The sequence below is a fragment of the Misgurnus anguillicaudatus genome, chromosome 21, assembly GCF_027580225.2.
Source record: "Misgurnus anguillicaudatus chromosome 21, ASM2758022v2, whole genome shotgun sequence".
NCBI lineage: Eukaryota > Metazoa > Chordata > Actinopteri > Cypriniformes > Cobitidae > Misgurnus > Misgurnus anguillicaudatus.
In genome coordinates, this window is record NC_073357.2 from 12,910,678 (window position 1) to 12,922,890 (window position 12,213).

Consider the following 12,213-nt stretch of genomic DNA (forward strand, 5'->3'; position numbering starts at 1 on the left):
ATTGTGTCAACATTTTGTGAAAATATTTATTGCCATATGAGACGTTTATTGCCGTTGAATACTCTCGTCTATAATGGAAATCATATAATGGTATACTGCAAAGTTACACTGCTAATTTTTATTTATGATATATGTGTCGCGATAAATAAACCTTTGCAAATCTGCTGATTTCCATTCATTTCCTGACCACCAGGCTATTTTAAACATCATTAATCCACACTTACTAGTCCATCAAATAATATCTAAAGTATATTATTTTGTGAAAAAAATGATGATTTGTTATATTGTTTTTGTGCTTTTCTGCAGGAAGTGTCAATCACACAATATTTTTATAGTCAAAAGCAGCGGTCAGCAGCTGCAGCGCACTGCAAACGGAGTGTGAAAGCACAAAGCGGCAGCTTGACAAATCTAACCGCATACATACTGCAATAAACACATCAAAGGCCAACAGGCTATGCCATTTGTTGAGGGGTCGCTCACTGATTCCCGTATTTTTTGTAAATCCTAGACATGTTGGACCTGTTTGAGCAGAAAGGCGGCACAGTTTGACCAGCGGGAATCGGCCTCACATCAGGCTGCCAGATTGTTTTGCCAACTCGCAATGTATAACTATTATCAGACCGGCGTTCGCAGCCTCAAAACACTGCCGGTCCACCGGGAAAAGTCCCGACTCTCCCGATTGCCACTACGCTACTTGAATGCGAAGGCACAAAAGGCAGCCACAGGGCACCCTTACGGAAATTAACCACGGTTTTACTACAGTTAAGACCAAAAAACCATGGTTACTGTAACCATGGTCTTCAAAAACCATAGTTAAACCATGGTTAGTGTAGTAAAACCATGGTTTTGCTCATAGTAATCAATTGACCAAAAAACCATGGTTACTACACTTTTACCACAATAAAACCATGGTTAATTTTCGTAAGGGCAGTGCGAGGTGAACTACCAAACAGATGTCAGCGTCTGATAATGCAAACAATTCGATGAGAGGATCAAACATCGCTGTAGTTCTGTCACCTACAGACATGTAATAATCTCCATAAACACTAATATTTCTCTGTTTATGCTTTACTTAATCGGTCAGCCCTGCTGCCGCCATGTTTCCCACGTGAGAGGCCAGGCAATGGGAGTTGTTGGCCCCCGCCTTGACGCAGTGATTCACAGGGTGGGGGCGTGGTCAACTCTGAATGCATTTTCAATTGAATTTTGCTACATCCGTTGCGCGCTATGTAAATGAAAATGCAATCCCAAGTTTCCCACCCGTAAATGTAAATGCATTTAGGGAAAATTACATTTAAACGATCATTTTGCTACAGTTTTTGCTTGACTCTGTAAAGCACATCTAATCAATCCAGCTAATACATTTCCAATTTAATTTTGCTACATCCATTACACGCTGTGTAAATGAAAATGCAATCCCAAGTTTCCCACCCGTAAATATAAATGCATTTAGGGAAATTTACATTTAAATGATAATTTTGCTACAGTTTTTGCTTGACAATGTGAATGACATTATATTAGTTCGGGTAATACATTTCCATTTTAATTTTGCAACTTCTAAAGCATTAAAATATGTATTTAAAACAGGGCTGTAGAAAATGGAAAATGTAAATTAAAGTATTACATTTTCATTTCTATTTTGCACCAAGGATTGCACATACATGCATGGAAAATGTAAACTTAAATACACAAATGCATTGTCATTTTACATATGTCATTGTCATATTGCATATTACATTCTAAATTGAATTTAGCTACCCATATGGTTCCATTTTACTGTAGATATTAATGCATTAAATTAATAAAAATATGAACCATTATTGTTAAGTTTCACAAATTATTAATACTAGTAAATGTTTTGAACAATAGGTGTTGTAGCTCTAATTTATTCTTCTCTTACAAATGTTTAAAAAATATCTAGGAAGCCAGTGTTCCAATTAATGGCTGATGTTGAAGACATTTTCTGTGCTGAGCCTAGCACATCAGCTCCGGTAAAGTTTCTAATAATTGATGCGAATGGTTGTAATTTGTAAAGAATGGTTTATCAGAGAACGGTTAAATGGATAGTTCACCCAAAAATACAAATTCTGTCATTATTTTTTCACTCTCATGTTGTTACCAACCTGTATAAATTTATTTTTTCTGATGAACACAAAGGAAGATATTTTGAGGAATGTTTTGTAACCAAACCAATCATGAGCCCCATTCACTTCCATACTAGGATAAAATAATAGTATGGAATTGAATGGGGCTCATGAATGGTTTGGTTACATCAAAATATCTTCTTTTGTGTTTATTAAAACAAAGAAATGTATACAGGTTTGTAACAACTTGAGGGTGAGTAAATGATGACAGAATCTTCATTTTTGGGGAACTATCATTTGATAAACTATTTTGTAATGTAGAGCTTAGTTTTTTTGTTTCCTTTTTCAGGACAGTAGATGTGATTCAAGGGGTGTTCCTGGATGGGAGGCAGTGGATAACCTTGCAGTGTACCTTGTCAGCCTCAACCGCACTATCACTGCTTTGTCAACCAACGAGATAGCAGAGATTTTAGGGTTATATACGTGTCTGCATGCCATTGATCAGTCCTCCTCCAAGTATTCCCTTAAGTGCAAGAAAAAGATCTTGGAAGGTCCTTGGAGAGCTTCACGGAAGCGTAGTGGCTCAGCCCCTGGCCAGCAAGCAGCTGAGTGGTAAGTTAAGCTGTACTGCACAGATGTTAAACTCTAGTCTTGTTTCATGCTGCCTGTGTAGTAATTTAATTCCTTTCTAAGGCTAAAAAACTGTTTAGAGAGTCAGATAATCATGAGATCTTGGACTTTTTTCAGTGTCTGTGCTTTATCTGTGTAAAAATGTTAAAATATAAATATTCTATATGCCTACAAAGCTATAATGAGCCATAGTATACCAATCATACATAATTCCATCAAAGCATTTTTATATCCACAGACTGTTCATGATTCATGGCCAGGCTGCCAAAAGACCTGATGCCAACAGGATTTCAGAATGTGTCGCACTCAAGCTTTTGAAGGAGTTCAATGAAGCAAGAAACAGGCCCAGAGACAACAAGGGCAATGTCTATGCCATTCCTCAGGCAATTGTGATGACATATAGTCACATTAAGCAGCTGCTTGAAGACTGCAAAGCGATACTAGAGAAGACCAAATTGGTGCTAGTTACGGTCAACAACACTACAGTGTCGTCCTGGTAAGTTTTGTATTGGCTTCCTAGAATCACTTCAGTAGTATATTCCTATCAACGACAGCACGTACAGAAGTATCTATAGAACTAACTGTTCTTAATTGCAAATATATTTGTTGTCAAGGTGATCAGCTGTGCCATTGCAATGTCAGTTTCTCCACAATAATGGCCATCATTAACAGTTGTGTATAACAGATGGCTAATATAGGTATTTAAAGCCAGCACTTCTTATAGGTCTATTGAATCACACTGCAAATTGTATCTCTTTTCTTTGCATTTATTTACATCATTTTTTTTAATCAATGATTTATTGTTTTTTTTTCTTGTGAACAGGAGTACCAGCGTTTACAATAATAAATTTTGTAAATTTTGTCCAAAGTAAATACTGGAACTAATAATGATACAAAATGTATAGAAGACGGTAAGAAATACAATAAAATAGAAATGAAGAAAAAAAAAGGTGGAAAACAAATATTTTTAGGATAACATGTTATGGGAATGAAGGACTCAAATGCAGGGATAGCAGAAAAATGTCACAGTTTAATAAAGCTGACCACAGGCAAAAATAACAGCACCAACAAAGACACAGATGAACAGAAAAATATCCAGATGGCTGGTAAATGACAACTTAATAGTCCTCTGTGGCAGAGCAGAACGAAAAGGGCAGCGGGGTTCACTAGGCACCCGGAGAGAGCGAGAGGAGACCGATGCCAGCCAGCAGCACCACACAGGTACAGTACAAGTCTCTCTCAAGCCACAGTTCTGTGTATGACAAATAAACGCAGGGGGTAATTCCAACAGCAACAATGTAATCCTCGGACAGGACAGGACAGGACAGGACAGGACAGGACAGGACAGGACAGGACAGGACAGGGAATAGCAGATATAAATCCAGAACAGAGATGAACACGTCTGCATTGCATAACAATCTGACAAAAGACAAAGACAGGGCACGATAGATAAAGCCTAGGTTAATGAGAGAAGATGAGGAACAGGTGGAGAGAGAGAGTGGAAACAGCTGCGGCTGAGAGTAATGAGAGCGGGCAATGTGTGAGTGTGTATGAATGTGTGTGTGTGTGTACCTGGTAATTATCACGTTGTGGGGATCAATTGTCCCCACAATGATAGGAATACCGGTATTTTTGTGACCTTGTGGGGACATTTTGATGTCCCCATGAGGAAACAAGCTTATAAATCAAACAGAATGATGTTTCTTGAAACTGTGAAGTAGCAGAAGGGTTTCTGTGATGGTTGGGGTTAGGGAATGGGGTAGGTTAGGGGAATAGAATATAAAGTTTGTACAGTATAAAATGCATTACGTCTATGTAATGTCCCCACAAAACATGGAAACCAGAATGTGTGTGTGTGTGTGTGTGTGTGTGTGTGTGTGTGTGTGTGTGTGTGTGTGTGTATGTGTGAGAGAATGTAGAGAAAGAGAGAGAAAGAAACTGGGTCATGACATAACATGCACATACATAGCATACATGCATAAACATACATAAAGTAAGAACTATATATAAGTTGTCAGAGATGAGTGACATATAGGAAGACAGTGTCTATGCAGTGAGACATATGAAAAAAGCAGAAACAAAAAAATAAAACAAAAAAACAACAACAAAAATAACCAACAAGGCAATTTGGGTCTTTGTGAGATTCTTCTGTCCAATACCTTAGCATCAGTCAGGCTCTAATAATAGAAGTGAGGCTATAATGGGTTTGGCTCCAGTGCACAATCATAGGGGATTTTTAGAAGAAGCTGATATGTTTTGCCATATTATTTCCCAGTTAAGGTTGTGATCTTGAATTACAATCTCTCTGTCCCAACCTCGAGTAATACCCAGATTACCACACTTCTTCATAGCGAGGTTGCCATAGATAGAGGAGACATTGCTGGTTGCAAACCAACGAGTCATGGAGTGAGATGTTAAGGGTCTGTCCCAAGGGACCCCATAAGCCTTAAGTGAAGACCTCAGTTGTAAATACAAAAACCATGAAAACCCCGGCAAATTATAATTTGACCGTAGATCCTGGAATGTCCTTTTTTAGTCTCACTGTAAATATTCTCTAAAGTGTTGAAACCTCTATTGGACCAGAGTGGGTAAGTGTAAGGCTTCTTATCTCTTAAAAGGAAGTAATTGTTCCTGATAGGGGATTGTTTATGGAATTTTGATGAGTAATTAATATAGTTTTCCACTAGACGCCATGTGGATATTGAGTGAGCTATTATTGGACCAAATTCTTTAAAGGCTTTTTTAAGTTTTATTCCTGAGAAGAGTGCATCTTGTAGTCTATGAGGGGCGACCAATGAGTCTTCAATTAACTTCCATTGGGAAAACAGGGGAGATTGCGAATCCAACCAAGAGTCCAGAGATTTTAATCGAAACAACCAGTAATACAATTTGAAATCAGGTAATGATAAACCACCCACAGATTTAGGATGCTTCAAGGTTTGCAATTTGATACAGGGTTTTTTATTGTTCCAAAAAAACTTAGAGGTCATCTTTTCAAGGTCTTTGAAGTAACGTTTAGGAGGAGGAAATGGTAACATAGAAAATAGAAAATTTAAACGTCCAAGTACATTCATTTTTATTAATGCAATTCTCCCTTGCAACGTCAAATGTAAAGATGACCATTGCTGCAGATCTGACTGTATTTTATTCTTAAGTGTCACATAATTTTCAGAGCTAACATTTGAAAAACAGTGAGGGATACCTAGACCAGGGTTCCCCAAATCTTACCCTGGAGGGCCAGAGCACTGCAGAGTTTAGCTCCAACCCTGATCAAACACACCTGAGCAAGCTAATCAAGGTCTTCATGATCACTAGAAAATCACAGGTGGGTAAGTTTGATTAGGGTTGGAGCTAAACTCTGTAGTGCCCTGGCCCTCCAGGGTAAGATTTGGGGAACACTGACCTAGATCAAGGTATGTCAATTTTGATGTATGCCACTGAAGAGGTAAACTACTAGGAAGAGGAGTCTTTTTTGCTATGCCATTTAAGGGAACTAAAAGGGACTTTCCCCAGTTTATTTTATATCCCGTAAAAGAACTAAATCTGGAAAAAAAGGTTCATAATTCGAGAGTGTGAGTTATTGATGTCGGAAAAATAAAGGATTATGTCATCAGCATAAAGTGAGATTTTGTGACTAGTATCTTTGATCTTTAGAGGGGCAATCATAGGGTCTTCTTTTATGGCCTGAGCTAGCGGTTCTAGAGAAAGAGCAAATAAGATGGGTGATAAAGGACAGCCTTGACGTGAACCTGTCACAGTGATCCGTGTCATGTTTTGTGTCTGTTCTATATTGTCATCACCTGGACACTTGTTAATTATCACATCATTCATTCCACCTGTGTGTCATTAGTCTTTGTGTATTTATACCAGTGTTTGTGTCATAGTCATTGCCGGATCATTGTCGCTGTTCCACGTCTGTTCCTGTTGTTCTCTGTTTGAGTGTTCCTGTGTTACCTACCTGCCCGTTGTTTTACTCCTCGTGTTTTGTTTCTGTTGGTTAATAAATGTTATTTATTCATCTGAACTTTGCACATGCGTCCTAACTTCTTCTAGTGGTGGGCAGAGCGAGGCTTCATGAAACACTGAAACAGTTGAATCAATTGTGCCGTATGTTTCGAGGCTTCGAAACATCAATCCGAAACCGCCTCCACAGTGACACCTAGTGTTCGTTTGCATGTCTTTACATGAAGCAGCCCTGACAAGATTTTAGACGAGCACTGACAAATTGTATCCCACATGTTGTTTGATTGACACACAAGTGATAGTATGGGAGAGTGGATAGTGCTCTCGACTCTCATGCGTAGATCTTAGGATCGAACCCGGGAAATGCATGCGCTACGTCATCATAATAAAATGCTTTTTGTTGTTGTTTTAACATCTGTTTGACAACTGCATGAGCTTAGGCTCACAGTTGTCGATAACTATAGGCTATTCGGGTCTATTTAATAAAAAAAAGGAATAGAGATATACCAAATAAATAAGAGATTCATAAAATATATCAAGCCATAATATGCCACATTGTTTACATATAAAGATCTTGATTCAAATATATAAATTGTTCTGTGTTGATAAACTCAACCAGCTTCTTTTTTACATATAATTTCTCCAGCCTTTGAAAACATTCTCACACAAGGGACACTTGTTGCTGGCATGCATTTTTTGTAAGTAGCCTAAGTGTTACATACCTATGAGGAAAAATTACTTCTTTTCAGTAATTTATAGTATTTGATCTTGCCAAAAACGCATCTATGAGGTATTGTCAGATTTGTTTCCTACCCTGTCAGTTTAAGATTCGACGCAGATTCGACAGGTACGCCACCTTTCGAAATACTTGTGAAATGCACCGCTTGGTGTTTCGAATCACTTCATCACGTGACATGGGTTTTTCGAATCATATTTCGGAGCAGTGTTTCGAAACATTTACGCTTTGGGATCTCGACACAGTGTCGAAACGTCAGTTTCGCGGGAGCCATCCCTAACTTCCTCACTCCTGCATCCCAGTTGTGACAGAATGATCCGGCCATATTGGACGCAGCAGGTTCATGGAGGGCGGTTCCCCCAGGAGTTTCGTCGAGGGGGAGTAGTGACATCGAGGTTCGTTCCCCATCAGCCCCGATGTCTCTTGGGGACCACCGTGAGCGATCGCTCGCTCCTGCGGGAGGCGGATCGGCCCAGGCAGTCCCCCAACGGTTGAGTCGTCGTCGACGGTCCCTCGGAGGACCACCATCCTGCTCGCAGGGGGATCCGGAACGGACCACGCCCGATCATTTCCCCGGGGTGGCTACTGAGCGAGGGTCTCCGTTTCCACGAGGGGATGGGAGATGATTTCCGGGGGCATCTGATCGTTGACGATTCCCAGGAGGGGGGTAATTCATCTGCCTCGGTTCTCGGAGCGATCGCTCCGGTTCTCCTGGCGCAGTCCGGCCAACCGTCCTGTTGGTCTCATCCTGGTGGCTGCCGGCTTCGCCAGGGTCCCCAAGCCCTCCACCCCTCCCTTGGACTCTCGCTACCAGACTTTGTTTTTGTTTTGTGTTTATGTGAGTGTCTGGTAGCCACTCATAGAGGGAGGGGTTATGTCACGGTGATCCGTGTCATGTTTTGTGTCTGTTCTATATTGTCATCACCTGGACACTTGTTAATTATCACATCATTCATTCCACCTGTGTGTCATTAGTCTTTGTGAATTTATACCAGTGTTTGTGTCACAGTCATTGCCGGATCATTGTCGCTGTTCCACGTCTGTTCCTGTTGTTCTCTGTTTGAATGTTCCTGTGTTACCTACCTGCCCGTTGTTTTACTCCTCGTGTTTTGTTTCTGTTGGTTAATAAATGTTATTTATTCATCTGAACTTTGCACATGCGTCCTAACTTCCTCACTCCTGCATCCCAGTCGTGACAGAACCTCTATTAAGAGAGAAAGGATTAGAAATAACCTGCCCTGTTTGAACCACTGCCTGGGAGCAGTTGTATAATGTTTTTATCATTTGTACTAGGTTAGAATCAAAGCCAAACACGTCTAAAACAGCCCATAAATACCTTCATTCAAGCCTGTCAAAGGCTTTTTCAGCATCCAGGCTGAAAAGTGCTGCCGGTTCATTAGATATTTCATGGATGCTCAGAATATGAAAAAGGCGTCTAACATTATTGAGGCCTGTCTGCCTTTGATAAAGCCTGTCTGGTCCACATGTATCAATTTACCAATCAGGGGTTCCATTTGGTGTACGAGCACCTTTGCAAAAAGTTTCAGCTCTGAAGATATCAAAGATATAGGCCTGTAGCTTTTGGGACAATATGGGGGTTTGTCTTTTTTTAAGAGCAATGTAATTAAAGGCGGAGTCCACGATGTTTGAAAAACGCTTTGGAAAAGAAGACGGGCCGACTACCAAAACACACTTATAGCCAATCAAATCAAATCAAATGCCGGGTTGCGTATGTGTCGGGCGGGTCTATCAACAGAAGGTCCAGATTCTATTGGGGTAGGGGCGTGTTTGTTTAGGTGATTTCAAATATAAACATTGGCTTTCAAACATCATGGACTCCGCCTTTAAAGATGTATTTTGGTCCCTATGAAATCTCCCATGATCAATGGCATAATTTATAGAAGCTAGAATCAGTGGCCCCACCTGATCCCATACCTTTAGGAGGAGGTCAGGAGGGAGCCCATCTAAACCAGGGGACTTACCCATTTTCATAGATTTTAGAGCCCTAGTTAGCTCCTCTAATGTGATAGGGGCACCCACAGCTAGAGCTTCATCTGGGGATAAAGAGAGAAGATTTAGGTCTGATAAAAATTCCATTATTGTACTGTCATTTGGATCTGCCTCTGACATGTATAAAGTGGAGTAGAATTCTCGGAAAGTAACATGTATTTCTTGTTGGTTAGAGTTATCAGCCCCTGAGGTGTTTGGAGGCTGCTGATAAACGAATAAGACCCCCATTCTTTTATTTTTAACGCCAGAAGTCTGCTAGATCTTTCATTATAGTAATAATAATTGACTCTGGTTTTATGAATTATAAATTCTGCAATATATTGCGTAGTCGAATTATATTCTTTTTTTAAGTGCTATCAGATGTTTCTCTCTGGACTCAGAGAATGCTGATTTTTGTTTATTTTCAATTGAAGAGATCTGAGTTTGCAAATCAGATATTGTCTTGTTCCTGGCGGAGTGGAGATGCGTTGAAAAGGAAATTATTTACATAATTTTGTTGTAGTCAGAGTTGTATATTACTTAAGTATTTTTACTTTCTACATAAAAGTAAATTTTCAATTATTTGTATTTTATTAGTGTTTTTCTTTGGAAAACAAACATTCCAAAACATATTAGGCTATCATAATTTTTACTCCACTACATTTCATAATTTCAAGTTTTGGGTTTATATTTAATATTTAAGTACATTAAACATCTAGTAATTTTTTTGTACTTTTACTCAAGAAAATAAAAGTACACAATTTTTATGTAATTAGGCATTAAATCAATTTTAATATGCAATATACAATGAATACACAGTATGATTCTATGCTTTAGAATGTAGTAAAAATTTTATAGTAAAGAAAAGTACAATTTTTCCGAAGACAAACACTCTGATTAATCACAGATGCTTGGAAAATGTAACTAAAATACTTAAGTATTATACACCTCTGGTTGTAGTTATCAATTGTATTGAAAAAAAGTCCAATTATTTTTATGTTGTTTTAGTGTTCATCTATGTTTGCATACTGTGCACAGTGTCTGTTATTATAAACTAAAGTAAGTATTAAGGAATAACAGACCTCAGAATGTTGCAACTGATGAATCACAATAAAATATTTCAGACAATGTATATCCAGCTGTTTATCACCGAATCATATACATAAAAATAATAAAGACTGTCCTGAGGGCTATTTCATAAAACTCGCTTGGAAAAGCGAGGATTAAAGTTACAAACTCGACTTGAATTAACCTAACAAATGAGGCGAGGCTAAAGCGGTTTCAAAAAAGGCAAATGAAGCTTACGCAATCCAACTAAGGTGATCCAGATTTCCCTAGTCAAGATAATTGCGCGTGCATGCTATTCTTGAGCAGCCCTAGAGGTCGAGCGTGGATCAAATCGATCAAAGTTAAAGAGAAAGCGGTAATTTTTGATAAAAATTTATGAAAATGTACTACTGACTGAAAATTATAATACTGCTGCAATAAACAAACCCATAAAATAGTTGGAAAGTCCTCAAGGATAAAATCCTTGCATGCAGAAACTAAATTTAAATATATTGTCTTATTTTAAAGTGATCACATGAAAGCAGGAAAATCTAAAAAATTAGAAATGATGGCCTAGTGGTTAGTGCTCTCAGCAGCGCATGCGGGGATCCGGGTTCGATCCCCGTCAATGCTTATGTGGCTATGATTTGCTAATTTTTATTTACTGTACTTTTTAAAAATAACACAAATCTTGACTTTTAAAAGACAATTTGTAGTTTAACTAAGTAACCTATATAATACATATTTAGCAGATGAATGATTTTAGTACATTTACAGTAACTTTAAATGTAACTTACTTTTTTTTGGGGGGGGGGGTACATTTCAAAAGCAGCAACTTGAGTGGACAATAAAATAACAGGTGAAAATAAAATATAAATATATTGTTCATAAGAAGTGTAGTTGATTTAAGCATAATCATATGCTAGAAGAATTGTCTAATCTCATAATGTTAGCTGCCAAAGATGTTGACTGGCAATGAGGAGATCACTGTCATCTATCAGCAGCACAGCTTTACTCCTGCAGATGAACTGTTCTTCAAAGAAAAAAATGGGGTCACTGAGAGCATGGTGGGTGAACAGCATATGCATTTCTGAATTTACAGTAGTACAAGAAATGATTGTGTAAAACCATATATGTTACACATATTCTTGACCAGTCATTATTACTTGACATGTTACTCGAAACATTTTTGATGGCAAATTATGTGTGCGTTATAGAGTCACAAGTCATCATGTTAAACCCTGGGAGTATGAGAGATTTTAAACCACTGGTTTATTATCACACTGTTAAAAAAATTTGCTGTAGTTATGCAGCTGTTTGCCAGTAACTTATGTAGATTTAAAGGTTTATTATTTACTTGCAACAGTTTCTTCAAAGTTAAATCAACATTCAACATTAACAAGTCTATGATTTAACAGCGTAAAACTACAAAATAACAGCCTCGTGCAAAGCATTTTGTGAACCAGAAATCCTCATCAACCTTTTTCTGTTGTTTCCTTCATATTTTGGTTCCCAGAATGCTTTGCATGAGGCTGTTATTTGATGGTTTTATTCTGTAAATAAAAAGACTTGTTAATGTTTAATGTTCATTTAACTTTGAACAAACTGCTGCCGGTGAATAGCATACATATAAATCTGCAGTAAGTTACTGGCAAACAGCTGACAGTAATACTGTAAGTTCTACATAATTTTTTAACAGTGTAGTGTTAGGTGTTGATAGATAAACAGAGTTTTATGAATGGTTACAGGGTGAGGATCAGTTGA